Source organism: Microtus pennsylvanicus, chromosome 16, assembly GCF_037038515.1.
Source record: "Microtus pennsylvanicus isolate mMicPen1 chromosome 16, mMicPen1.hap1, whole genome shotgun sequence".
NCBI lineage: Eukaryota > Metazoa > Chordata > Mammalia > Rodentia > Cricetidae > Microtus > Microtus pennsylvanicus.
This window is the reverse complement of record NC_134594.1, coordinates 23,890,467-23,917,185: the sequence shown is the minus strand read 5'-3', so window position 1 is coordinate 23,917,185 and position 26,719 is coordinate 23,890,467. Positions and strand designations below refer to the sequence as shown.

Here is a 26,719-nt window from a genome sequence, read left to right as displayed (position 1 = left end):
CCCAACGCATGTTCATTCGGGCGATGTTCACCCGCACTGCGCTCCCCTGTGACTTTTCACACACAACTGTTTGTTTCTACCGTTAATCTTGCCTTCTGGAACCGAGAGAGAGACCGCCTTTGGCTATTTTCATTTTACTGTATTAGATCTTAGAAAGGCATATAGTGTAAGAGACAGGAAGGAGGCTAACACTGGAGGAGAGAAATTCAATAAAAGTTTGTTTCCCCAAGGACGGATGTGCCAGAAATAATGATTTGAATCTGTGAAATGATCCAGCCATTACTGAACTGTGGAGAAAGCCAGGCTGAAGGGCGGGAGTTCCCCCTCTCTTTCCTTTGCACTGTACGTTTGCTCCAGTGAAAAATGGGATTAGAAGCCCTACGTGCAAGTCATCCACTTGGGCGGAAAAAGAATGTTACTTTTATGCCGTCCATTAAGACATTTACCTGTCCCATATGCTCCGGCACTTACCAGGGAAAGAGGAATTTGCCCAATAAAAATTGAAAGCACATTTCTGAAAAAAAAAAAAAAAAACCTTTTCCATAAATCTTGCAAATTACTGTCCTCAAATATTCCAGGCTCTAGTGGAGCTGCACCTCCGGGGAGTGATGATGGGGAGATATCCAAGAGCAGCACTCAGGGCTTTGACCTTTCTGCACAGGAAGCCCTCGCGTTGGCTGCCTGAGTTGCTGGGAGCACTGTGGGGAACATGGCCCCAGAGACCTGCCTTCCCTAAAGCTGGGGACACACAGCCCAAACCTCCCCAGGGTGTCCGGCTCCAACTTCTGTTTGCTAAGTGCAGCTGGAGGAGTGTGCACAAGGCTCTGCTGCCTGAAATCTCAACAGCCCATCTCGTTTACTTCCCCAGTAACCAGGATCCAGGCAATCTCCAGTTTCAGCCCTTTGGGGATGATGTCTGATCTCCCTAGTAATGCCAGGAGTGTCTAATAATGGTTTAGAGAGCGCAGATGGGCTCACTCCTTTTTCCTGGTAGGTGTGACATGGAGTACTCTGCCCTCTCCGTTGTACCAGGAGGTAGAAACCCACCTGCACGTCGCCGTTTGAGGCTGTGTAGGTGTTGTGCTGTCCACACACAGGCCAGTCCAGGCACACATGGGATCTGCAGTATGGCCCATTGTCTGTACCTGACATGTTTGTTCTTTGTGGCCAGCATGGCTTAAACACTTGATCTTGCCACCCCAGCCTCCTGGGTGCTAGGATCACAGGGGTAGATGCTTCCTGCCGCTCTGCTCAGTGATCAACGAGATTCTTTTACTAAACTTTTTTATTTGATTTTTTTTTTTTTTTGGTGAGAAAGGTGTTTGCTTTTTAGTCCAGACTGACTTCAGACTTGTGATTCCCCTGCCTCAGCTTCCTGTGTGTGCTGATTACAGGTCTGTGTCACTGTGCAAAATTCCACATTGATATCTTTGGTTGTTGGGTTTTGCTTTGAGACAAGGTCTCACGTAACCCAGGCTGAACCCAGACTTGGTGTGTATCCTTGGCTGGACTTTAGCTCTTGATTCTGCTGTCCCTACCTCTAGAGTGACGGGATTCTAAGTGTAGGCTGCTACGCCAGGTTTTCCATATTGGCTTTTAAACCAGCATCTGATTGGGCTTTTGGATCCCGGAAACGAGTTTTATGATTTGCCAGCTAGTCATCGCTGACCTGGAGGAATATGGAAGTTGAAACAAATCTTTTGAAAACAAAAACTAGGCCTGGTATAGATGTGCGACTGGTAATCCCAGTTACCCAGGAGGTTGAGGCAGGAGGGTTATAATAAATTCAAGGCCTTCATGGGCTACAGTAAGGTGAGATCAGGGATAGCCTGGGCAACTAAGTAAGACTCCTTCAAAGTATAAAATTCAAGAACTGGAGAGGAAGCTCAGGGGTAGAGCACTTTGCTAGCCTGTGCGAGGCCCTGGTTCCGCCTCATTGTCATTCCCCAGACCAACCAACTAACCAGCCTGCGAAAACCCCGGACTAGGGATGTAGCTCAGCTGGCAGAGCTTCCCCATTGTGCAGTGGGCACCGGATTCCATGCCAACGCTGCATAATCCAGGGTATGGTAGCACACTTCTGTAATCCCAGCACCCGGGAGGCGGAGGTAGGAGAATCAGAAGTGCCTAAGGAACTTGAGACAATTGTGGGCTACATGAAGTCCTGTTTAAAAAGAAAGGAAACAAAAACAAGAAAAAAAAAAAACCCCTAACACTAAAGCAACTGAAGCTAAGTTACATGTTGGATAGTGTGTGTGATTAGCGTTTGCCGAAGGAAGAGTTATTCTTCACCATTCAGTATGGGCATCTATCAATAGTAGATATGATGCTCTATCCACACATAGTCCAGCATTTAGGTTAATCTTAAATTGTGAAGTTGTACTGTGATAAGCAACCTACTGTTTGGTGGTCAGGAGTGGCTGCCGTGTCTCTAGCGAAACCGGGAAGGACTGGTTCCCCAGACAGAAGGTTGTGTGGTAACTGAAGCATGGCATCGGCATACACGCCCCCGCTGAGTCAGGCTTCTCAGGCTGATGCTGTATCCTTGGAAACTGTGGTGGTGTCTGCAGCAGGGCTAGAGCCTCTGACAGCTAAGGGAGTCGCTGCGTTTCCACATCTGCAAAATGCTTTCTACCTTACTTGCTAGATAGTAGGGCCTGGGGGCTAGAGAGGTGGGCCAGTGGTTAGAGCATTGACTGCTCTTGCAGAGGACCCAGGATGGATACCCATCACCCACATAATGGCTTACAGCCCATCTGTAACTCCAGTTCCAGGGGCGATGCCCTCTTCGGTGCACAGACGCATACAGGCAAACATCCATGCGTAAATAATTTTTTAAAATTAAAAATTCTAACAACAAACATGTAATGTCTATGTAATTTAAATTAAAAAATATTTTTAGACACCGGGGTGGTGGTGGCACACACCTTTATTCTCAGCACTTTTGAGCCAGAGGCATGTGTATCTCTGAGTTTGAGGCCAGCATAGTCTATGGAGTGAGTTCCGGAACAGTCAGGGTTACATAGAAAAAAATCCAGTGTTGAAAAAACAAAAACAAAAAACTCAACAACAATCAAAAGATTGAGACAAAGTTTTGTTGCAATAGCCCAAACTCCCCATCCTCCTGCTTAGTCCTCCTAAGTGCTGGTATTACCTATTCTTTTTTCTTTTTCTTTTTTTCAAGACAGGGTTTCTCTGTAGCTTTTAGAGCCTGTCCTGGAACTCACTCTATAGGCCAGGCTGGCCTCGAATTCACAGAAATCCGCCTGTCTTGTGTCTACGAATGCTAAGATTAAAGGAATGCGCCATCACCTCCTGGCGTGATTATATTTTCATACCACAACATTTTGCTAAAAAAAATCTATTCTCAGTTAGGCAGTGGTGGTGCATGTCTTTAATCTCAGCTCTTGGGAGGCAGAGACAGACTGATCTCTGTGAGCTCGAGGCCAGCCTGGCCCACAAAGTAAGTTCCAGGACAGCTAGGACTGTTACAAAGAGAAACCCTGTCGAGAGAGAGAGAGAGAGAGAGAGAGAGAGAGAGAGAGAGAGAGAAGATAAAAAGAAAGGAAGTGTTCTTATTGTTTGAGTATTATTTCTTTGTAATTATTTATTTTTTTTTTCCAAGGCAGGATTTCTCTGTGTTGCTTTGGAGCCTGTCCTGGAACTCGCTCTGTAGACCAGGCTGGCCTCAAACTCACAGAGATCAGTCTGCCTCTGCCTCCCAAGAGCTGGGATTAAAGGCGTGTGCCACCACCAGCACTGCCCCGTTCTTTTTAATCTTGTTACAACTCTTCAGTTATCTGAATTTTCTGTATCCTCTTCCTCCCCTCCCCTCCCCTCCCCTCCCCTCCCCTCCCCTCCCCTCCCCTCCCCTCCCCTCCCCTCCCCTCCCCTCCCCTCCCCTCCCCTCCCCTCCCCTCCCTTCCCCTCCTTTCTTTTTTTTGTTTTTCAAGACCGAGTTTGCGTGTGGGTGCACACAAGTGTAGGAAGGGAGATCCTGCCGCTGGAGTTACTGGCAGCTCTGAGCGCCAGATGTGGGCGCAGGAACTAACCCGAGGCCCACTGCAAGAGTAGTAAAAAGGAGTGCTTGCTTTAGCACCGAACAGAGCTCTCTCCGGCCTCGTGCCTTTGATAGGCTTTCGTTTTTGGCTGAACCATTATTTTGCAATGCAACAAATGGTCTTATTTTTTCTAGATCAAGATTTCCTTTTAAGAAGTTCCTAAAAGTATGCCGTAAAAATTTCAAAATGGTACAAGATATCCTGGATGTCATCACGCTGACTTCTCGGTTATTTTTTCCGCTGCTCTGTCTTAAACAGGGTCTCTCAGCACAATCTGTTTTCTCAAGAACACCCAGCCCAGCCTCACACGCCACGTGGCTGCTTCACGTCCGCCTTGGTTAAAGCGACTCTTTAAAAAGATGCAGAGCCTCCCATGTCACTTTCGCCATCATTCTGGTAAACACATACTGTTTAATAACATAAACATTTGACTCCGACTGGATGGCTCAGTGGGTAAGGTCTCTCCCCAGAGCCCACGGCACAGTGGGAGAGAGCCACTGAGAGAGCCCCCTACATACACAAAGTCGTCCTGTGACCTGCGCATGTGTGCCGTGGCATGTGCACCCACCCACACATACATCATACCTACAAACAATAATAGTAGAAATTTAAAAATGTAATTAAAATAACGAAAGTGTAAAATTGAACATGAAGCTATACGGCTTAAAGTTCACTGAGATATATAGATTTCGAATTTGGTTAATTTTGGGTATAATATTTTTAGTGCAAGTTTTTGATAATAAAGTTTATAAAATGTGTTTAAGGAATGTAATTTCTGCTGGGTGGTGGTGGTCTTTAATCACAGCACTCAGGAGGCAGAGGCAGGCAGAACTCTGTGAGTTCAAGGCCAGCCTGGTCTACAGAACAAGTTCTAGGACAGGCTCCATAGCTACTGAGAAACCCTGTCTCGAAAAACAAAAAACAAACAGTGAAACAAAAAAAGAATGTAATTTCTATAGCTGGTATGGCGGCACAGACTTGTAATCCCAGCATTCCAGAGGCTGATGTAGAAGGATAGGTAGTCCAGACAAGCCCACCACATGGGCAGATACTACTTAAGAAAAAAGGTAATTTTCTTTTTTTCATATTTTCCAATACCATTTAAAAATTATTTCTCGTTTATACTCCAGTTGGTTTGCAGAAAAGGTCTTTATTAAAGCTTTCTCATTTGAATTATGCTAGTTGAAAGGTGGCCTAAAGTAATTGTGCCTGAAAAAAAATTAGATGTGAAATAAAACTTATGTATGAACACAAATGATTAGGATGAGTTTTTAGTGAGTGCAGTATTTTTCATCACCCGTTTATGTGGAAGTGCTTTAGTTGATACTATTTGACACTTAGCAAAAAATTAATGTTGAACTGAAGTGTAAGAACAAGAACCAAGTTCAGTTTGAAAGGTCACTGGGGGTATTTCAGAACAACTCCGACGTCACCAGTGAGCAAGCAGAGTTGGCTTAGATGACCTTCTGGACTTCTATGGCAAGATACTCACTCGAGGCTGCCAGTTCTCACCATTATATAATGCTGCCTTCACCAGTGACTTTCCTTAAAAATCATGTATGTAGCAGGCCACAGCACATAATAATATGCATGGAAGATGCACAGAGAACTCCATATTTACACATATAAATCCTGGTTGCTATGAAAACATTTGGTGCCTGAGCTTGCATGAGCCTGGGTTCTCCCTGCTTATGAATAAAATGACAAGACCCTGGTGGCTCCCTCACAATAGGGAGATAAAGAAATACATCACTATGCTGTTTCATTCCCAAATAAATAAAAAAATTCTATGTCACACACGTACACAACACAATAAATTAAAAAAAAATCAAACAGCATTCAGAACACTGTATAGCCAGGCAGTGGTGGCACACCTCAGTCTCAGCAGGCCAGAGGAGGGGGTGTGGGGGACCAGAGGCAGGCAGATCTCTGAGTCCGAGGTCAGCATGGTCTACAAGTAAGTTCCAGGACAGCCAGGGTTACACAGAGAAACCCTGTCTCAAAAAAAAAACAAAAAGCGAACACAAAACCACTTCTGCAGATACACGTACCCAGAAAATTGTCTGGTAGCACCCGTGGTGAGTTATAAACTCTGCTCTCTTCTGATCCAGAATGCGGTGAGTACCACTTGGGTGTGTTCCAAGGAGGGATGGGGAGGGAGTTTGTATTCTAGATGCTCCTGTGTGTTAGATTTTACTCTTCCCCTCCCATGCTCTCCCTTCCCCTCCCTCCCTTTCCACCCTCCTAAGTTTGGATTGAAACCACAGGGCTGATTGTCCTGAGCCTCCAGCTTGGAGGCAGCTGTCTATGGGACATCTTACTCTCCACAGTTATGAGAGCTGATGCCTCCCAATAAATCTCCTTGGAGATTCGTCCATGTCTCCTTTTGGTTGGTTACTCTGGAGAGCCCCCAACATGTCTCCTCTCTTCAGAATATTTGGTCCTAGCCTGCAGAAAGGATGAAGGACAGAGAAATTCAAGTGATGTAACCGAGACCCAGAAGTACAAGGTCAGAGGTCAGTTACCCAGTGGAATTATGTACTCTTGGATTTCTAGTACCTGGAGAGGCACTGTAGTAACCTCAGCCAAGGTCCAGGTGGCTAGCCAAGGGGTAAGGGGACATGAGGACGGGAGAGAGGCACAGCACCTGGCTAAAGAAAGGGCCTGCTGAGGACATTTAGATGGTCACATTATAGGACTCAGGATGAGGAGGTGGTATGAAGCCTATTCCCGGGCATAATGGTGCCCAGTATTAGGGAACTATAGAACTGGGAGGTAATTTACTATCCCTGTAGCTTTGATAATGGGCTCACTGAAAGACTAATCACTTAGGGGAGCTGTGGAGGGGAGGATGCCAGAGGGTTGGTCTGAGGACCACAGCTGAGCTGAATGGGGACCAAACAGAAATTTGAAATTTCTATGGTGAAGGGAGATAGAGCTCTATCTAAATATATGATGTCCAGGGCTTCTGCTGAGCATATCAGAGACCAGATAATAAATGCTGACTCGCTTGGGCTTCAAGTGGAGCTCAGTGTTACCATGGATGCTTAGCTGGTACAAGGCTCTAGATTCGGTTTCCGACCAAAGAAAAACAAGATCAAAGCAAAGCAACTGCGAAGCTGAAATTCCCTTCAAGGGGAAGCCCAAAGCCGCTCACAGGCAGCCTGCTGTGGATGAGATTGTCACTCTTGAAGTGACCAGCAGATATCTGGGGTCACACAGTCATTGGCTCAGACCTTCTCCAAGGTAAAGACAGAACATTTCATTTGTTTCATACGTGGAAATGAAACCCCACATCTGTGTCCATTCCTCCTGCCTTGCCCCCCCCCCCTTTTGGGCTTTTTTGAGACAGGACCTTATATAGCCAATATTGGCCTCAGGCTTCTCCATAGCTGAGGGTGACCTTGGATTTCTGATCCCCTGCTTCTACCTCTTGAGAGCTGGGCTTACGGGGTACACGACCACACCTGCTTATTTAAGCCGGGAATGGAACCCAGGGCTTTGTGCATGCTAGCCAAGCCCTCTCCTGAACCACATCTCAACCCTAAAATAGTACTTTCGATGATTTCTGTGGAATATTGTTGGCCAGCTTATGATGTCAAGGTCCTTGTTGTTGCTTATGAATTTTTTTTATAGGTTACAAGCTTCCAGTAAGGGAGATGGGCCATTGTCTGTCGAACCTCAGAGTACTTTGTTCTACAACACTGGAACATTAATCTCTCTCTCGCTCAAGCTTCATAACACTTCTCTCTAGGTATGTCTGCTCCCCCGACGCCCTATTTCCCCTACATCTAAGGATCCCGGGAGTGGGCTATTTCTCCTAGCTGGATCTATTTCTAATCACACAGGGCTGGCAGAGTTGGTGAAATATTGCTAGAACAGTATTGAGATATAAATCTCACTCTCTGTTGGCAAGTGTACGGGTCAATCATTCGCTATTGCTTGACTACACATTGACGGTTTACTATCGACCAGAGGTCAGTTGTTTCTTTCTGTCCAGCCTAGAGCTCTTAGCACCGTATGTGACTTTGGCCTGCCTACATTGGCTGCTAGAGGAGGAGGTGTTCTGGGATCTGCCCATACAAGGGTCAGGTTGTTCATAACTCATTCTTACCTCAGTACTGGCTGCGTTAAGAATTCTTGTTTGCTTTCTTCCCAACAGTGCCACCTTGACCTCTGGCCGGAAGGTGTTGAGGCCTTTCTTTCTGACTGCCATTGCTCAGTGTTTTCTCATAAACTGTGAATGAGAGCCGTTCTGTACATAGATCTAACTTTACACATACTTACTAAGCTCTGAATTGCCAGTTCTGAGATTCTGAGTTCCCTTCTTAAAAAATCCTTTCTGGGAGCTAAGGATGTTACTCAGTTGTTAAGAGTCCTTGCCTAGCATGCACATTCAACCCAGGGTTGGATCCCAGCACTTGGCAAAGCAAGCAAGGGAATCAGAAGTTCAAAGTCACCCCTAGCTGTGTTCGGAGTCCTGCAGCAGCATGGACTACTTGAGACCTTGTCTAAGAAAAACATGACTTTGTCTCCTTCACAGGGGGAGAGAGTTTGGGTCAAATTCTCTTCCTTAGAGACAGGAGGGAGGGTGACCTGACATTTGCTTCCTTTTGTGTGGAATTGTGGGAGGCATGAGGTCACCCTCACTGTGGAATGCAGTTGCTTTCTCTGTGACCAAACCTGTTTTCCCTGTGACCAAACCTGGGCAGGTGGCGTGGGCACGTCGGCTGCTTTCCTTTGGGCATTCAGAACCCCACAAGAAGCTGAGTTAATTTAGGGTGGAAGCTCCACTGGTTGTACGGAATGCAGACCTCACTGGGTGAGGAATTAACCGGCTTCAGGAATGACCACACAAGCAGTCATTAGAAAGTGGACCAAGGGACCAGCCTGGTCTACAGAGCTAGTTCCAGGACAGGCTCCAAAGCCACAGAGAAACCCTGTCCCGAAAAACCAAAATAAATAAATAAATAAAAAATTAAAAAAAAAAAGAAAGTGAACCAAGGAATAGGGCAGAACAGTAGAGTCTCATTTAACCTACAGTGAGGGACTGAAGAGATGGCTCAATGGTTTAGAGCGTGTACTGCTCTCGTAGAGGACCCCGGTTTAGTCCCAGCACCCATGTCTAGCAGTTCACAACTGCCTACAGCTGCAGTTCCAGGGGATCTGATGGCCTCTTCTGAGCTCCTCTGACGCTGCATTCACCCCACATAATACTGTTAAAAATACAACTATAAAAACCTAATATACATGACCTAGTAATTCTACTCCTAGCCAAATACTCACGAGAAACAAAACATCCACCAAAAATGTATACAAGGACATAAACAGAAAAATTATTCATAATAGCTCAAGAATAGAAAAAATTCAAATGTCTGTCAGTGAATGGAAGATGTGCTTTGTCCTTACGATTAGAACACTCTTAAGCTGGCCACAAAGAACCACTAGGTGGTATGATATGAATGAGCCTTGAAAACATTATGCTACGTGGAAGAAGCTAGACACAAAAGTCAGATATTATATAATTTTATTGAAATGATTTGTCTCGAATCAGCGAACCCACAGAGACAGGAAACAGATTAGTAGCTGTTTAGGATGACAGAGCTAAAGAGGAAGGGGAGAAGGAGGGGAACCGCTAAGGCAGATACTTCTAAACCAGTGTTTTAGGGTGGGCGTGTGCGCACCCACAAGCACACGAGCAGAGGACAACAGTGGGAGTCAGTTCTCTCTTGACTCCCTGGGTCCTGGGGACGGGACCCAGGTTGCTAAGCTTGTGCATGAACATTTACTGTTACAGTGTTTTATCCTGCACCAGAAAGGGAACCAGTCCACCCACGGTTGTGGCTTCTGTGCTGGAGGCTTGGGCAGCCTCTTTTGCCTCTTCCTTTCCCTGCTCCCCACCCCCTCCTTTTCTCCTGTGATGCTGGGTTTGGCACCTGTAGGGAAGCACCCTACCGCTGAGCTCTGTTTCTTCCTAGCCACTGGGTTTTGAAGGATTCCTATCTTTTGCTGCTCTCCTGAACCGTGCAAGCAAATGAAAAAAAAAAATACAGGAAAAGAGCTAGTGATAAGAAGCTGCAGGATGCTTTCTTTTTCAAGATACTGTGTCCAGTTACTGAAAGAAAAACATTTCAGTATAGAATATTTAGGAAGCAGAGAAGGGCAAACCGGGTAGTTATGCTCCTCCTGCAGTACCAGCTTGGTGAGGTGGAGGCAGAAGGATGGAGAACTTGAGGACTAATAGTAACTAAATAGTAATTGTTCACACCGAAACCAAAGCAGTCTCTGTCTCTCTCTCTCTCTCTCTCTCTCTCTCTCTCTCTCTCACACACACACACACACACACACACACACACACACACACACATGCGCGACTCTACTAGCTTGAACGTGCCAAAGTGAAGAAGTCTAGATGTTTTTCTTAATTGAATTCAACCAGGTCCTCTGACCTCCTTTCTGTGGATAGAAGGAAACCATTCCTTAGGACAAAGACTCACCGAAGGGTAGGGATCTTCCTGTTCTACCCTTTCTTTTTCTTCTGTTTCTTCTCATTCTTACCCACCGTGCACACTGCTGGCTTAGAGAAGGGATGACGTGGTGCTGGACACATTGGCACACCCCTTTAATCCCAGCACTCAGGTGGATCTCTGGGAGTTTGAGGCTAGCCTGGTCTACATAGAGAGTTCCAGCACAGCCAGGACTACATAGAGAGACCCTGCCTCCTCCCACTCCCAAAGTGCAGATGGTACCCCCAGACTGATGGCCTTTAGGGGTTCTCAATTTCTCACAGGGGAAAAAAAAATATATATTTTTTTTGAGACAGGGTTGCATATAACCCCGAGCAGGCTGGTTCTCACATTCAATATAGCTGACAATGACGTTAAACTATTTAATATTTCTTTTTTGTTTTGTTTTTGTTTTTTGAGATAGGGTTTCTCTGTTTAGCTTTGGCTGTTCTGGAACTCTCTCTGTAGACCAGGCTGGCCTGGAGCTCAGAGATCCACCTGCCTCTGTCTCTGGAGTGCTAGGATTTTTCAATGCGTGGATTAAATGTGATCAGCTCTGGGCTGGGGGTTTCCCTTGGCTTCCTTTAATGGGCTCAGCTAGGACTTCCCTCATTCCTCTGTCACACAGAGGCCCTGCAGTGTCACTGAATCCGTGGCTCTGTTTGCTTCGGAATGGGAAGTCATCCAAGCTTGCTCGTTCATGGTTCCCTCTTCTTCCTGAGCTGGAGAACTCTGCTGGATGACAGAAGATGCTAAGAGCAATTGAAAAGAGAAAGGGAATGATGTCTCTCACCACACACATATGGACCGCTTAAAGAATTCCAGAACAGAGAAAGACACAAGGAAGAGTGTGGGCTGTGTTGTCTGTTCTGGGGTGCTCTTCACAGGTTCACAGTTAGATGACTGTCCCTTTAGAATGCCACACCGAGCTTACCCTCTCATAGACTCTCCTGGCGAGAGACCCCCTACAGAACATCCCACAAAATATGTCGACCAGGCTGGCCTTGAACCCACAGAAATTCGCCGGCCTCTGTCTCTCCAGTGTTAGGATTAAGGGTGTGTGCCAACAATCCCAGTGAGGTGCATTTACTTTAGATCTAAAGGAAATACGTACAGGGCTGGAGAGAGAGCTCAGCTGTGAAGGCACCGGTTGACAAGTCTGGAGACCTCAGTTTCACACGAAGAGCCACGTGGAGCAGAGAGGACTGACTACCAAAAGTTCTCTCTCCTACAGGCGTTCACACACACACCAGATAGCACAAGGAAACTACCAGAGGGCAAATGGACAAGCAGAGGTGACAAATACAGACTGAGGGTTTAACTAAAGACGAAAGCAATTCCGACAACATGGATGAACCGTGGGGATTAACCATTCAGAAAGGACAGATTCTACATGGTCCCACTCAATAGAGAGGTACATAGGGAGGTCAGAGGCAGAGGGAGAAGGTGGGACAGAATGGTGGTTTCCAGAGCTTAGGGAAGGGAAATGATTAATCACAGTTAGTGATTAATGTATATGGGGTATGTTATCAGTTAGGCAAGGCAAGAAGTTGGAAGTGGATGGTAAAAGTGTGCAGCAATGTGGCTATACCTAACATTATTTAACTGTACCCTTGAAAATGGTGGAGCCGGAAAGACAGCTTGGTGGTTAGGAGCTCTTCTTGCTCTTTCAGAAGACGAAGCATCCACATTGGGTGGCTTACCAACACCTGTTGCCCCAACTCCAGGGAATTTGCCGCCTTCTTCTGGCCTCCTCAAGCACCTGCGCACATGTGGCATATACCCACAGACACATACATGTTAAAATTAAACTTAAAAAAAGAAAAGAAGGGGCTGGAGAGATGGCTGAGGTTTAGAGCACTTGCTGCTCTCGCAGAAGACCCAGATTCAGTTCCCAGCACCTACGTGGTGACTCACAACCGCCTGTAACTCTACTTCTGGGGGATCGGATACCCTCTTTTGATCCCTGTGGGTACCAGGCATGGACATGGTACACACACATATCGCAGGCTGGGTTTGGATTAGAGTCTTAGTACAGACCTGATTATTAGCGATGTGTTTATTCTTTTCTGAGAAAAGTAACTGAGCCTTACGTCTCATCTAAGCATATTAGATTTCAGGAAACAAAACCAGGCCAGGCTTTGTGTGTGGAGATACTATTATTTCATTTTAAATATTTATTTGCTGATTTTAAATATGAGCACAAGGGGCTAGAGAGATGGCTCAGAGGTTAAGAGCATTGCCTGCTCTTCCAAAGGTCCTGAGTTCAATTCCCAGCAACCACATGGTGGCTCACAACCATCTGTAATGGGGTCTGGTGCCCTCTTCTGGCCCGCAGACATACACACAGACAGAATATTGTATACATAATAAATAAATATTAAAAATAAATAAATATGAGCACAAGAGTGCATGGAAGCCAGAGATGTTGGATTCTGTGGATCTGGAGTTATAGGCTGTTGTGGGGTACCTATTGTGGGCGCTGGCAACCAAACTCGGGTCCTCTAGAGGAACAACAGTATGCGCTTTAACCACTGAGCTATCTCTACACCCCTATTATTACTCCCTCCCTCCCCCAAGACAGGGTTTTTCTGTTTAGCAGTCCTGATTGCTCTGGAACTCACTCCGTAGAACAGGCTGACCTCGAACTCACAGAGATCCGCCTGCCTCTGCCTTCCGAGTGACAACATTAAAGGCATGCACCACCACCGCCCGGCTATAGTTTTATACATGTGTCTTGGAGTATTTTCTCAGCAAGACTGTTATGTTTAAATTGATTGTCAGCCTTTTGGTTGTAGATTAGGAACAGCAAAAAGGAAAAGAAAAAAAATCAAGAATAATTGTTTTTCAGTAAACATCCTTTTTGTAGACAAAGCAGTGTAGTGTACTGGGGTGACTAGCACATTCCCTTTGGAAATGGGAGCCAGGGCCTCGTGACGCTTGTCGTGACGCTTGTTGATCTGAAAGCCCCGGTGAACCAGTTGAGGACTGGGTGGTGCTGGTGACTGCGGATATCAGCACCTAGGATGCCAGCTGTTCCCAGTCTTCCAGGCTCATTTCCAGCTGCAGAGAATTCTCCAGAAGATGACCAGGTCAAAAATGCAGGGAGGGGGAATTCCTTCGCAGGATTTCGGGGAAGAGAAGCATTCCGTTCTCTTAACAAGTCTCAGTTGTTGAATTTCCTCCTTCCTCTGACTCAGAACTGCAGCAGCAGATCGGAACTCCATGGCTATTCTTAAAGCTGTTTGTGGGTTACGTTTATTTTTGGATTCCGGGCAAACTACAAAGCATAGTTTGGAAATGTTAAAAAAAGGTCATGATGTAATTTTTATACTGTTATTTAACCCAAAGACCGTGGCCTGAAGGAAGCGGAGCAGAGCCAGGGTGAGACGTTATTTCAGAAGCTGACCGTGATGGTACCGCTGTCATCCCCAGCTTTCCAGGAGCTGAGGATGGAGAACGGCCCTGGGTTTCAGGACAACATAGACTACATGATATCAGGCCAGTATAGACCACAGCCTCCCAAACAATAACAATTATCACCACAACAAAAACTGACCCCTCCTCTGGATAACAAACACATAAACAATTTCTTTGCTGAGGGTTCTCACGGATGTCTGCGATCCCCAGTGTAAGGCAGAGAAATATGGCTGTGAGGTAAGGCCAAACTAGACCGCAGAATGAAGCGGTGTTTCACTAAGTAACGACAGATGATAGACAGACAGACAGCAATTAGATCTCCTAATTACCTCTCCCCTCAGTTCCTGTGGGTTGTGGCTGAGTTCAACTCCTGCAGTCATTGTTTTTTCAGAAGCACTGTGTACACACTGAAGGAATCTATCTCACCCACAGAAAAGAACGGAAAAACGCCAAGAAGATTGTTCTGCCCTCCACGAGCCAGAAATCATCTTTCTGGAGTTATGGTGGATGTTTAAGTGCATTTACCTTTAGTGCTTGACGGAAACAGTAATTTCTGCGTGAAACGTGTAATTTGGACACTTAGACAGCGCGCTAAATGCTAAGTAGACGCCGCGTTCAAGAGCGCACCATTTAGAGCAGGAGACTATTTTAGCAGTCTGTAAGTTGCCTGACGCCTGGGAGCTCAGTGGCGCTGACAAGCTTGGGGGTGGGAGTGAGTCATCAGGTGGGTGATTCACGCGGTTGCCTAGGAGGCGTCCAGGGCAGGCGTTTGCTTTGCCATTCCCATGTGTGATGATGGTCTCTGGCGGAGATCGTCTAGTGCCGCCCACATTTCGTTCTCTTCCTGCTCATTGGCTAGACATGTTGTCACCCAACTGAGAGGAGACATTCTTATTATCGTTTGGGGGCAAATAGATGACTAATTTTGGCCATCGAGACGTAAATAGGGTGTAGGCAGCCCTCTGGAAGTATTCTTTTTCCCTAGTTCTTCTGAGATAGATACAGTGATAATGGTCAGACTCCTTGTTCACCTTGGGCGGTGAGGATGAGCAACCACTGACTAGCACGACTGAGCGGAAGGAGTCCTGGCCCCTGACAACGGGTGGAAACCCTATCCTAACCTGGTGTGCTTATTCCTGAATTTATTTATTTATTTTTAAACTGTGTGTGCATGTGTGCATGAGTGCGGGTGCATGAGGAGTCTAGACGGCGTCAGATGCCCTGAGCTAGATGTTAAGCAGACTGTAACATTAGAGTCGTAGGGATCTGTGGGCCACCTGGCATGGGTGCTGGGAACAGAACCTGGGGTCTCTGCAAGAACAGTGCTCATGAACAATTTCTCCAGCCCCTGAATTTTTTTTATATGAAAACGATTTTTTTAGTTAAAGAAAAAATTTATTTTACGTGCATAATTTTTTGTCTACATGTATGATTGCATACCATGTGTGTGCCTAGTGCCTGAGGAGACCAGAAGAGGGTTTCAGATCCCCTCAAGCTGGAGTTATTAGACAGTGGTTACCTGCTATGTGGTTGCTGGGAACCAAACTTGGGTCCCCTGCAAGAGCAGCAAGTGCTCTTAACCACTGAGCCATCTCTACATCTCTGCATGTTTATTCTGTCTCTCTCTTTCTCTACTTCTCTCCTCCCCCATCACTTCTTGTTTCTTGTTGATACAGGGTATTCCTATGTAGCCCAGGCTAGTCCCAAGCTCAGCAATCCTTTTCCCTCAGCAACCCAGGTACTGCAATTATAGGTGTGAACCACCATGTCTGGCTTTCATTTTCAGTCTTGGTGAGAGGTGGGTTCTGATGTTTCTTCTTACCTGTGTGGGGGAGTTGTTGACTCACCTCTGGGAAAGCAGAAGGGCATGAGCTCATTCTGGAGAACAGAGCCAGGAACCTCCTGGCCTTGAATTTGCATCTTCATGTCTCTTCTTGCCGTGGGCTCTCTTCTGGGACCAGTGTTTTTGGATTTAACTTTGAGCAAGGCTCTGAAGAGTTACTCCTTTTTCTGTGTCTCCAAGTGTGGAATGAGGCAAATTGTCCCTCCAGTCTTGAGCGGAGGCCAGCACTGGCCAGAGACAGCATGAAGAATACCGGATGATGAAGGCCTCCACTCAGGGGTTCCCTCCACGCTGGCTCCACTGTGTATGTACAGGACTAGGCACGTTAAGTTTGTGTGCCAGAGTTCAATACTGGCTTTGTAACACTGATGCTTCATTTATCTTTTCTAAAATGTTCGAGAAGGGCTGTTTTATTATTAAACAAATAAATTTATTTATTTATTTTTTAAATATTTATTTATTTATTATGTATACAATATTCTGTCTGTGTATATGCCTGCAGGCCAGAAGAGGGCACCAGACCTCATTACAGATGGTCATTAGCCACCATGTGGTTGCTGGGAATTGAACTCAGGACCTTTGGAAGAGCAGGCAATGCTCTTAACCTCTGAGCCATCTCTCCAGCCCCCATAAATTTATTTTTTATTATTCATTTATTAAACCTAGTACACAAAAGAATGGACTTCATTATGACATTTTCAAAGAGGAAGTTCTCTCTTTCTCTGTTTTCTGAGACAGGGTCTCACTACATATCTCTGGCTGCCCTGGAACTCACTCTGTAGACCATTATGCCCGACTTTCCCACATCTTCTGGAGGCACTAACAGGATGTGAGTGGGGTCCTCTGATGTGCTTTTGGGGAGGCAGAAGTTTTGGAGACTCTTCTTAGGGATAGTGGCAGGATTAGCTTTTGTCAGCCTGATATAAACTGGAGCTGCCTGGGAAGAAGGAACCTCAGTTGAGGACTACCTCCATTAGATTGTCCCGTGGGCAAGTTTGTGGGGCCTTTTCTCTTTCTTTCTTTCTTTCTTTCTTTCTTTCTTTCTTTCTTTCTTTCTTTCTTTCTTTCTTTTTTGGAGATAGGAGCTCACTATGAAGCTGGGGCTGGCCTTGAGCTCACTCTGTAGCTGAGGCTAGACTGATTTGCCTTCACCCACTTCTTATAATCAGGCTTCTACCTCCCCCTCCCCGCCTCTCCAAAGAGTATCCACTTCACACAGAGGCATTTGTGTTTGTGGCAAAAATTATCATAGGATCTGAAAACCTTGTTGAAAAAGTATTTATCTAAGGACTTTCCTGTTCATTAAGAACCTGGAGCCTGGCGGTGTTGGCGCATGCCTTTAGTCCCAGCACTCGGGAGGCAGAGGCAGGAGGATCTCTGTGAGTTCGAGGCCAGCCTGGTCTACAAGAGCTAGTTCCAGGATAGCTTCAAAAGCTACAGAGAAACCCTGTCTCAAAAAAGGGGGTGGGGAGAAAAAAACCCCTGGGATACGTTGAGAACTCTGATTGGTTTTGAGATGCATTACAGACATTTGGAAACTTCTCTTTTGTCTAAAAGTTCCCACTGGGGGAGCCACTGTTTTCTCCAGGGCCATTGGGAAAAGACTGTGACTCACCCTCTACCATGGAGGCAAGTCCTGCACACTGACTTCATTGGGGCCCTTCTAGCCCACCTCTACTCTAAGGGAGGACAGTCCACTAGCAATATTTTCCATGTCCCCTCACAACCAGGGTTCTTAGGTTCCAACAAGAATAACCAAACATCCTGTTTCCCTGGCACAGTGAGCCTTTTTCTTCATAGCAAGACATCGTTAATAAATGTCCTTCTTACTCTCTGGCTTCTGGTAGAGACTTTGGATTCCTTTTGATGAAGGGCTATTTTGTCAAGGCGGTGGGTATTGGTTCTGCTGGGGCAGCCACAGGCTTTCTGATATGCTTCAGGGTTTGGTGGCTGTTGACGGTGGCAATGAAGCCTGACCAGTTCCATGGGATGGCTGGGTGTTCACCCAGGAGGTTTCGCACCTGGCTGTGGACCGTCTAAATCCATTCCCTGGTCTGATGACGCTATGTTTCCAAGGATGTTTATCATTCTGTAAGAAGATTTATTTTATGTGTATGAGTGTTTTGCCCGCATGTGTGACTGTACACCACGTGCATACCTGGAGCCTAGGGAGGTCAGAAGCTGCCCCGGAACTGAAGTTATAGATGACTGTGAACCATCATGTGGGTGTTGGAACAAAATTCAGGTCTACTGCAAGGGCAACAGTGCTCTTAATGGCTGAACCATCTCTCTAGATACACATTTGCACATTTAAAGATCTCTGATTAGCTCTGACTAGTGACTTTTTTTTCCATTTTTTTTTTTTTAGGCAGAATCTCATGTGACCTGCACTGGGCTTGAACTTACTACATAGCTGAGCACGACCCTGAACTTCTGTTCCTTCTGTGTGTATTTCCCTGAGTGCCGAGATTACAGGCCTGAGCCACCATGCTTAGTGTATGCCGCTCTGGGGCTGGAACTCAGCTCTGTGTATGCCAAGCAAGCACTGCACCAGATGAACAATGTTCCCAGTCCTCAGTGACGTAATATTTAATTTCAGTGCTCTGTGATTTATAAAATAATGAGCTGGGTGGTGAATGATGCCGTCTTAGCTTCAGTGACAAGCAGCATCTCCTTGAGTTCTGCCATAACAAAATGCCACAGACTGGGTGGCTTAAATAGCAAAAAATATTACGTATTATCGGAATCTAAAATATAAGATGAAGCTTCCGTATGATTCTGTCTCTGGTGAGGACCCTTTTCCTGGCTCACTGATGGCCTTTCCTTGCAACATCTGGAAGAGGTCTCCTTCTCTCCCTCTGTCTCCCTCTGTGTGTGGCAAGGTTTTCAGGGTTTCTCATGCTATGTGAATGCAGCCATGACTCAGGTAAGGTGTACAGCATGTGAATTTTGGGCACATGCAATCAGTCTCTTTGACTGTGCAGCTCTGTGTTTGAAATCATAGGATACAAACACAACAGAAATCAAAGGTGATTGAGATCACCATGGCTGAACACTAGGCCCCTTTATCCTCTTCAGAATTCTACCTGGTTTTCAAAAGGATACTGTGTAAATCAGGGCTCTCTGCCAGAGAAGGTGAGGTAATTTGTAATGCCTGACAGTCCTTTTTTTTTTTTAATTAATTTATTTTTATTTTATTGGTGTGTAGGCGGAGCTTTCGGGGGCCACTTCCAAATTACCACACAGAGGTTTTTTTTATTAATTGTAAATATTTGACTATAGATCAGGGTTGTTACTGGCTAACTATTACATTTAAATTAACCCATTTCTGTTAATCTATGTATTGCGCTGTGGCTCATGGTTTTACCTGTCTTCTAGTGTGTCTTACTTCCAGGGCAGCTGGCTGCTGTCTCTCCTGATTCTGCTCCCTTTCCCCCAGCATCCTCATTCTAACGCCTCACACACACTTTTTGTCTGGCTACCAGCCAATCAGGGTTTTATTAACAATGAGCATAATCCACAGCATTGGGGTTTTGTCTATGCGTATGTCTGTGTGAGGGTGTTGGATCCTGGAGTGACAGTTGTGAGCTGCCATGTGGGTGCTGGGAATTGAACCCTGGCCCTCTGGAAGAGCAGCCAGTGATCTTAACCATGAGTCATCTCTCCAACCCTTCTGACAATCTTAAATCATCCTTATCACCGTTCACTTCTAGAGTGGCCTTTGCTCTTCTGTCTTACCATTTCCCCTCTTGTATATTTCGATTCCTTCTCTCATTCTGCTAAAAAAAATGGTTTATTAAAAAAAATTACATTTGTTTATTTTTTTTTGTTCATGGCATTTGTTTGGAGGCCAGAAGGCATCTTGTAGGAATCAATTCTCACTTCTACAGTGTGGGTTCCAGGGGTCAGACTCAGGTAGTCAGGATTGGGGGTCAGCATCTTTACCCACTGAGCCATCTGGTCCACACTCATTCCACTTTAAAAAAAAGATTTACTTATTTATTTATTTGTTTATTTATTATGTATACAGTGTTCTTCCTGCATGTGCTCCTACTTGCCAGAAGAGGGCACCCAGTCTCATTATAGATGGTTGTGAGTCACCAAGTGCTTGCTGGGAATTGAACTCAAGACCTCTGGAAGATCAGTCAATGCTCTTAACCTCTGAGCCATCTCTCCAGCCCTCATTACACTTTTTATTTTTATTTTATTTTTTTGAAACAGGGTTTCTCTGTATAACAGCCCTAGCTGTCCTGGAACTAGTTTGAGGCAGGAGGATCAGGAGTTTAAGGTCATCCTCTGGTGTACATTGAGTTGGAGGCCAGTCCGCCCACCATACATGCTACCCTGTATAAAAAAAAAAAGCTGCTGCTGGTGGTGGTGCATGCCTTAAATCCCAGCACTCAGGGTTAGAGGGAGGCAGAGGCAGGAGGATCTCTGAGTCTGAGGCTAGCCTGTCTACAAAGTGAGTTCTAGCACAGCCAAGACTACACAGAGAACCCTGTCTCAAAAGGCAAAAACAAAAGCCAGTATTACTGGTTGAGGGAAGAGGGAAGTACACAGAGGAGGGAGCGCACGTGTGTGTTTTCTAAAGTCTGAGCCCAGAAGAGGTGTGTATACCCACTTACACCCACCCCACATTGGTGAGAAATGTTCTGGCTTCATCTAAGTGCTAAAGGGCTGGGAAACGCAGTCTGTAGGTTGGCTGCTGCCTGTCCAGTTACAACACTGTCATATGGCCAAGTAGAGACAATGGATTGGAGTGGGGGGGGCAGTCAATTGTCTTTGGTTCACGGAGTCTGTATGATTTTACTTGTTTGGACTCCGATGGCTTTGATGTGGCCCAGCCATCCTGGTCTTGCGTGGAGGGCTAAAGTGGTGTCAGGTCTTGTGTTCAGGGTTATGTTTAGGGTCTTGATCCACCCATGATGGTGTCGGCAAATTGCTGCCAAAACTGATGGGAAAACTCACGCTAATGCCTCTTGGGAATTCTTGGTCATGCTAACCTCCTTATGTAAGTTCCATGTCTGTGGATTCAACAAATAGCATGCATGGGAAACATTTGACAAAGTATTTGTGCTCACCGACACAGACTTTATTCCTTATTATTGCTGAAATAAGCAGAGCAGAATAACTCATGTAGCATTTACATTATGTTATGTATTAAAAGCAATCTAGAGATGATGTAAAGAACACAGGTTGGGGGCTGGAGAGATGGCTCAATGGTTAAGAGCCCTGGCTACCCTTCCAGTGGGCCCAGGACCACATCTGGGACATTATTCTGTCCTCCGGTGCACCAGGCACAGATGTGACCCACACACACATACTTGCAGGCAAAGCACCCACACACATAAAATAAAATAAAAAGCAAACCTTACAAAAATGAACACAGGTGGATGTGTGTAGGTTATATGCAAGCTTTTTCACTTTATTTATTTTAAAATATATTTTTACTCTTTGAGAATGGCATACAATGTAACGTAATCAGATCCGTTCCCCAACTCCTACCAAATCCACTTCCTGTCCTTCCCAACTTCATGTCTTCTTAAAAAAAAAATAACCCGTAGAGTCCAATTTTCTGCTACCCATATACCTATGGATCACCCACTGGATGGTGGTCAAACTACCAGAGACCACACCCTTAAAGAAAACTGTTTTTGCCTCCCCCGGAAGCCATGGGTAACAATAGTTCCTCAGCTAGAGTGGATTTATTTTACTTTTTATTGAGACAGAGTCCCAGGCTGGCCTCAGTCTCACTGTGTAGCTGGGGATGAAACTGAACTTCATCCTCTACCTCCCAAGTCCTGGGATAACGTGTGTGGGTCACCCACTTTATATGGCAGTGGGCATGGGAACCGGGGCTTCTCATTTGCTGTGTTAGCTCTCTCCTGGCTGAGCCATATGCTGGGCCACTACCTACTACCTGAGCATCCCAGGATTTTGGGAGGTCTCAGAACCAATCCTCAGATGTGTGGGGATGACTAGATGGGGGGAGGACGGACGCACAGTGCATCCAAGATGAGGTAATACTCACATGTAGGTAGTATCATTGATGCTCCTGGGTAGCTGAAATTCTCAAATTCCAGGTATTTGAGGATTTGATTGTGTGTGTGTGTGTTTTTACTTATTTATTTTTATTTATTTATTTTGTATTAAGAAAGCCTTACCACCCCTTCTTGCTGCAGCTTAAAGGCGTTCTTTTTCACAGCCCTCACCAGAGTCTTGTAGACAGACTGGAACCAGCTGAGCAAACCCGGTTCTTTCTCACCCGTGCGTGTCCTGGCCGCTGCTGGCTGTTCCTCAGGCACAACAGGCATGCCTCTGTGCCTTTGGACTTTCTGTTTCTTATGCCTGGCACCGGCTACCACTCCCGGATTAAGTTTACCCATCCCCCGAGAGTCACGGCAGGTAATGTCCAGGGCGACTGTTAACCCTGAAGTACTCGCTCTGTTTCTAACCGTGTTCCATGCATTTTCCCAGCTGATATCAGGTAGGTCCTGTTATTTTTCTGCATTTTACTGCAGATGCACTTAAGACCGAGGAAGTCACCGAGGAAGCAGCACAGGTGGGCTCCTGACTCAGGTTGCTGGAAGCTTCTCCACCCCTAGCCCCGCCCCTGCGTCAGGACTCTCCTTTTCTGGGCTTTGCTAGGCAAACTAGGTCAAAGGTAGTTAGTTTCCATCTTTACCACCGGCTTCTTCGTACACTAAACAATGCTAGCCATTGCTAACAATTTCCTGATGGCCAGCTTGCCTAGACTATAATCCTTATTTGTTCAGCCCAGCACTAATTTCAGCGTTGCTGTGAGGTAATTTTGTAAATTTGGAGGACTTATACGATCCATGGATTTTGGGAAAAGGGGATGATGGTCACCGATCTCCTAGAAGGGACTGACTTAATCTGCCTAAAAGCAGAACTGGGTTTCCGTGAGGACTGCAGTTTCCAGCCTGCCAGCTGCCCTATGGATTTTGGACCTGCTTAGCTGATCCACAGTTACGTAAGCCAAGTCCTTGCAATAAATCTCTTTCAGTCTGGTAAATCTGTCTGGTAAAATCCTGGCTGATGCAGTTTGTTCCGGCCAGTGATACGCCGGCTTCTCATTGGTCAGCCTTGTTTCCCCACCTTGCATATTAAGCCCACCCTTGACTTTCTCCAGCATTTAAGAACCTTTCAGAATTCCCAACGTTTTGGGTGTGGTCACACTTGGATGACGTGCCCTGCGAGAATGAAGGCGTTTCTTACATGACCTGCAAAACCTCAGCCTGGCTCTCATTGAAACAGAAGAGGATACTCTAGGAAAAGAAAGCCGCTTATGCTGCAGAACCATTCTCTCTGTCCTAACCTTTCTTCTTCTTCTACTTCCTTTTAAATTATTTTTTAAAAAATATTTATTATTTATTTATTATGTATACAATATTCTGTCTGTGTGTATGTTTACAGGCCAGAAGAGGGCACCAGACCTCATTACAGATGGTTGTGAGTCACCATGTGGTTGCTGGGAATTGAACTCAGGACCTTTAGGAAGAGCAGGCAATGCTCATAACCACTGAGCCATCTCTCCAGCTCCCTTTAAATTATTTTTTTTCCCTCTGAGACAGGGTTTCTCTGTGTAGCTCTGGCTGTCCTAGAACTTGATCTGTAGACTAGACTGGCCTCGAACTCAGATATCTGCTTGCCTCGGCTCCCAAGAGCTGGGATTAAAAGTGTGTGCCACTATTGCCTGGTCTTAAAAAAAAATTTTATACAATATATTTTGCTTATGTTTTCCTTCCCCTCATTTTGCTTGAGCCTCTCTACTTCCCTACACCCCAGTTTATGCCCTATCTATCTCTTTCAAAGCAAAAACAAGCAAAACTTAAAAACAAATAATCAAAAGACCAGTAAGACAAAAAAATACCACACAACATGAAACAAAACCCACAAAAATACAATTGAGTTTGTTATGGGGTGGCCAACTACTTCTAGGGTGTTGTTGATATACCCATTGACACTCCATCAGATTAAACATCATATTTTCAATATTGTATCTTAGTGAAATTTGCTCTACAATACAGTTCATTTTTTCCAAAGCCTTCCTAACCCAGTTGTATTACATCCCCATCAAGGATGAAGAGACCTATCATTCTGTTGGTCATCAATCCTTTAGGTTGCCTATTAGCAGGATGCATGAGTTCAGGGACAAGACGGGTTTTGCATACAAATGGCCACCCATAGGCTCTGACATGCAAACACCTTTGTGATGTATGGCATGGGGAACTGGGTCACATCAAGAGAACCCTCCCAGCTGGGCAATGGTGGCAGACATCTTTAATCCCAGCACTTGGGAGGCAGAGGCAGGTGGATCTCTGTGAGTTCCAGGACAGGCACCAAAACTACAGAGAAACCCTGTCTTGAAAAAGAAGGGAAAAAAAGGAAAAAGAAGAAGAAGAAGAAGAAGAAGAAGAAGAAGAAGAAGAAGAAGAAGAAGAAGAAGAAGAAGAAAAAGAGAATCCTCCTTACTAATCCCCGTAGTGCCTAGACTAGTTTACATTGCCCCCGGCGGTGTATAAGGTTCCCTTTGGTCTGCATTCATTCTTGCCACTTTTTCTTTTTGATTTCTTTTGTTTTAATGTGTGAGAACATTGGTTCTCTCCTTTCCCTTTTACAGGGGTTCCAGGGTTCCATTTCAGATCATCAGGGTTGCGCAGCAAGCACCTTTACCTGCACCTGCTGAACTATCCCAGTGGCCCATCAGTGAGAGTTCTAATCTACTGTCTCACCCACAAGTGACTGCACTATCCTGAAGTGTTTCAGAGCTAGGCATGAATTTCCTCCTGTAGAGCAGGCATCAGGTCTAGTCCAAAAGCAGTTGGCTCTTCCTGTAGTGTGCTTTCTACGGCTGCACCAGTGGGCACGCCCTGCCTGGGAGTCACTATTGGAACAGGAGGAGTCCACTGCCTGATAAGACCATTGATGTCTCTTCTTCCTCAGCAGAGAAACTTGGGTGTCAGGGAAGAAACACCCAGGTCACTTCCAGAATGACCTTTTTCCCTATTTTAAAGGCGCAGGTCTCCGTGGGCAGAGCTGACCTTGAATTCTCTAAGTCACCAAGCGTGACCCTGAACTGACTCTTCTGTTTCTATTCTTGCAGAATGTTTCAACTACAGGCCTGTATTATCATGTTTGTTTGTTTGTTTATTTATTTATAGTTTTTTGAGACAGGGTTTCTCTGTAGCTTTGGAGCCTGTCTTGGAACTAGCTCTTGTAGACCAGGCTGGCCTCGAACTCACAGAGATCTGCCTGCCTCTGCCTCCTGAGTGCTGGGATTAAAGGCGTGTGCCACCACCAGTATTGGATGAAAGTATGCAGTATTCTAATGCAAGGCTTTGTGTATGCTAGGTAAATACTCTACCAGTTGCGCTAGATGTCCAGCCCTCTACTTAAGGATTTCTCTGTATACCTACAAAGCTTCGAAATTCCTCTAACATTCAGGGGCAGCTGATCACCCACAATCCTCATTTTCTCTTGAAAGCCAAAGTTTCTGGGCTCAGGGAAAAGCTGTATTTCATCTCTCAAGTGTTATGACTTCATCTTATCCCCAGACAAACAATTTTTTTAGATCATTTATTCCTTTAGATAAAATAAGACTCTTTTTGTTTGTGTTTTGAAGCAGGGTCTCTTATAGCCCACTCTGGCTTTGAATTCTCTTGTGTAGCTGAGGCTGGCCTTGAACTCCTGATCCTCCTGCCTTTATCTCCCAAGTGCTGGGGCTAAATATATACCTTAAACATCCAGACTTTTCTACGTGTCTAAAGAAGAACAATCCTTTGATAATTTCAAGTGCTTATGAACCCATATGATGCCAAATTTGCATTTCCCCTGACGATTTCCCTGCACTGGAAGGGAGGCACCGTCTTAATAGTTCTTACAAACCTGTGTCTAAGGCCATTGTCCAACGCTCTCTGTACACACTAGATGTCACTGTCTACCCGGCGAATCACGGAGCTAAGCTTTGTGAGTTAATTAGAAAGGAAAGCTGTTTGGGAAAAAATGGTTCAGAAGCGGCTGCAAAAAACATATTTTCAATTACTTCCAAATAGAATGTTTTCCCCGACAGTTTGCAAAGAGGCATTCATTATTTCTCTGGGAAAAAGAAACCCTTCAAAAACCATCAGAGCAGAGAGGAGCAAAGCTGGTGACAGCCTTATTCTCCCTGCCCTAAAGCCTGGGAATGCGGGAGGTGTGTGAGCGGCGCTGAAAGGCGGGGTGCCCTCCAGGTTTCCTCAGCCCCTGATGGAGCATCCCACAGGGGGCTGCTGCCAACTGAACTCTCACCACCACCCCAAAAGGGACCCCCTCAAGAATGAAGGAAGCTTCTGGGATGCCATTTCTTTTTCTCCATTTAACTGGCATTTTCCCCTCAGGAAAAACTGCAAATCTTCCAGTTGGATGGCAAAGGAGAAAGAAGCTGAGAGAATGACCCTTCTGGAGAGGAAACTCTTTATCTGCAGGATTTGGATGACAGAAAAGAAGTATTTCATGGATGATGACTCTGCTCTCTTTATTCCTGGGGCAGACAGAAGAGATTTGAAGCTGGCTTCAATTAAATCTCATCTCCAGCGTAATCAGAAGAACCTGGTGGTGGCTCTGCTTGTTAGAGGTCTCTAGGCTGACTATGCCTATTACAGGGATTTATGTCACAAAGGCCAAGCTCCAACATCCTTGAGGTCTGCTCTGTAGCTGCATGCGTGCCTGTGTGCACTCGAATGCACGCTTGCACACGTGCACAGTCATCCGGCTGAATTTGGGGTCATCGGGTGCCTTGAATTTAGAACACTCATGTGCGTCTCAATCTTTAGTAAGACCAAGTTGCTTTTTACTGATCCAGTCCTTCCTCCCTCCCCACTCATCCC

At 45.6% G+C, this 26,719-nt stretch overlaps 1 long non-coding RNA gene across 1 annotated transcript; it reads left to right on the top strand.

Annotated features, from left to right (window-relative positions):
• The first annotated feature begins 14,990 nt into the window (after positions 1 to 14,990).
• LOC142836665 (uncharacterized) lies at positions 14,991 to 26,502 on the top strand. The gene is made up of 3 exons (XR_012908137.1): positions 14,991 to 15,089; positions 22,036 to 22,235; positions 26,231 to 26,502. It is a non-coding gene; the product is annotated as an uncharacterized LOC142836665 (long non-coding RNA).
• The last annotated feature ends 217 nt before the right edge of the window (positions 26,503 to 26,719 follow it).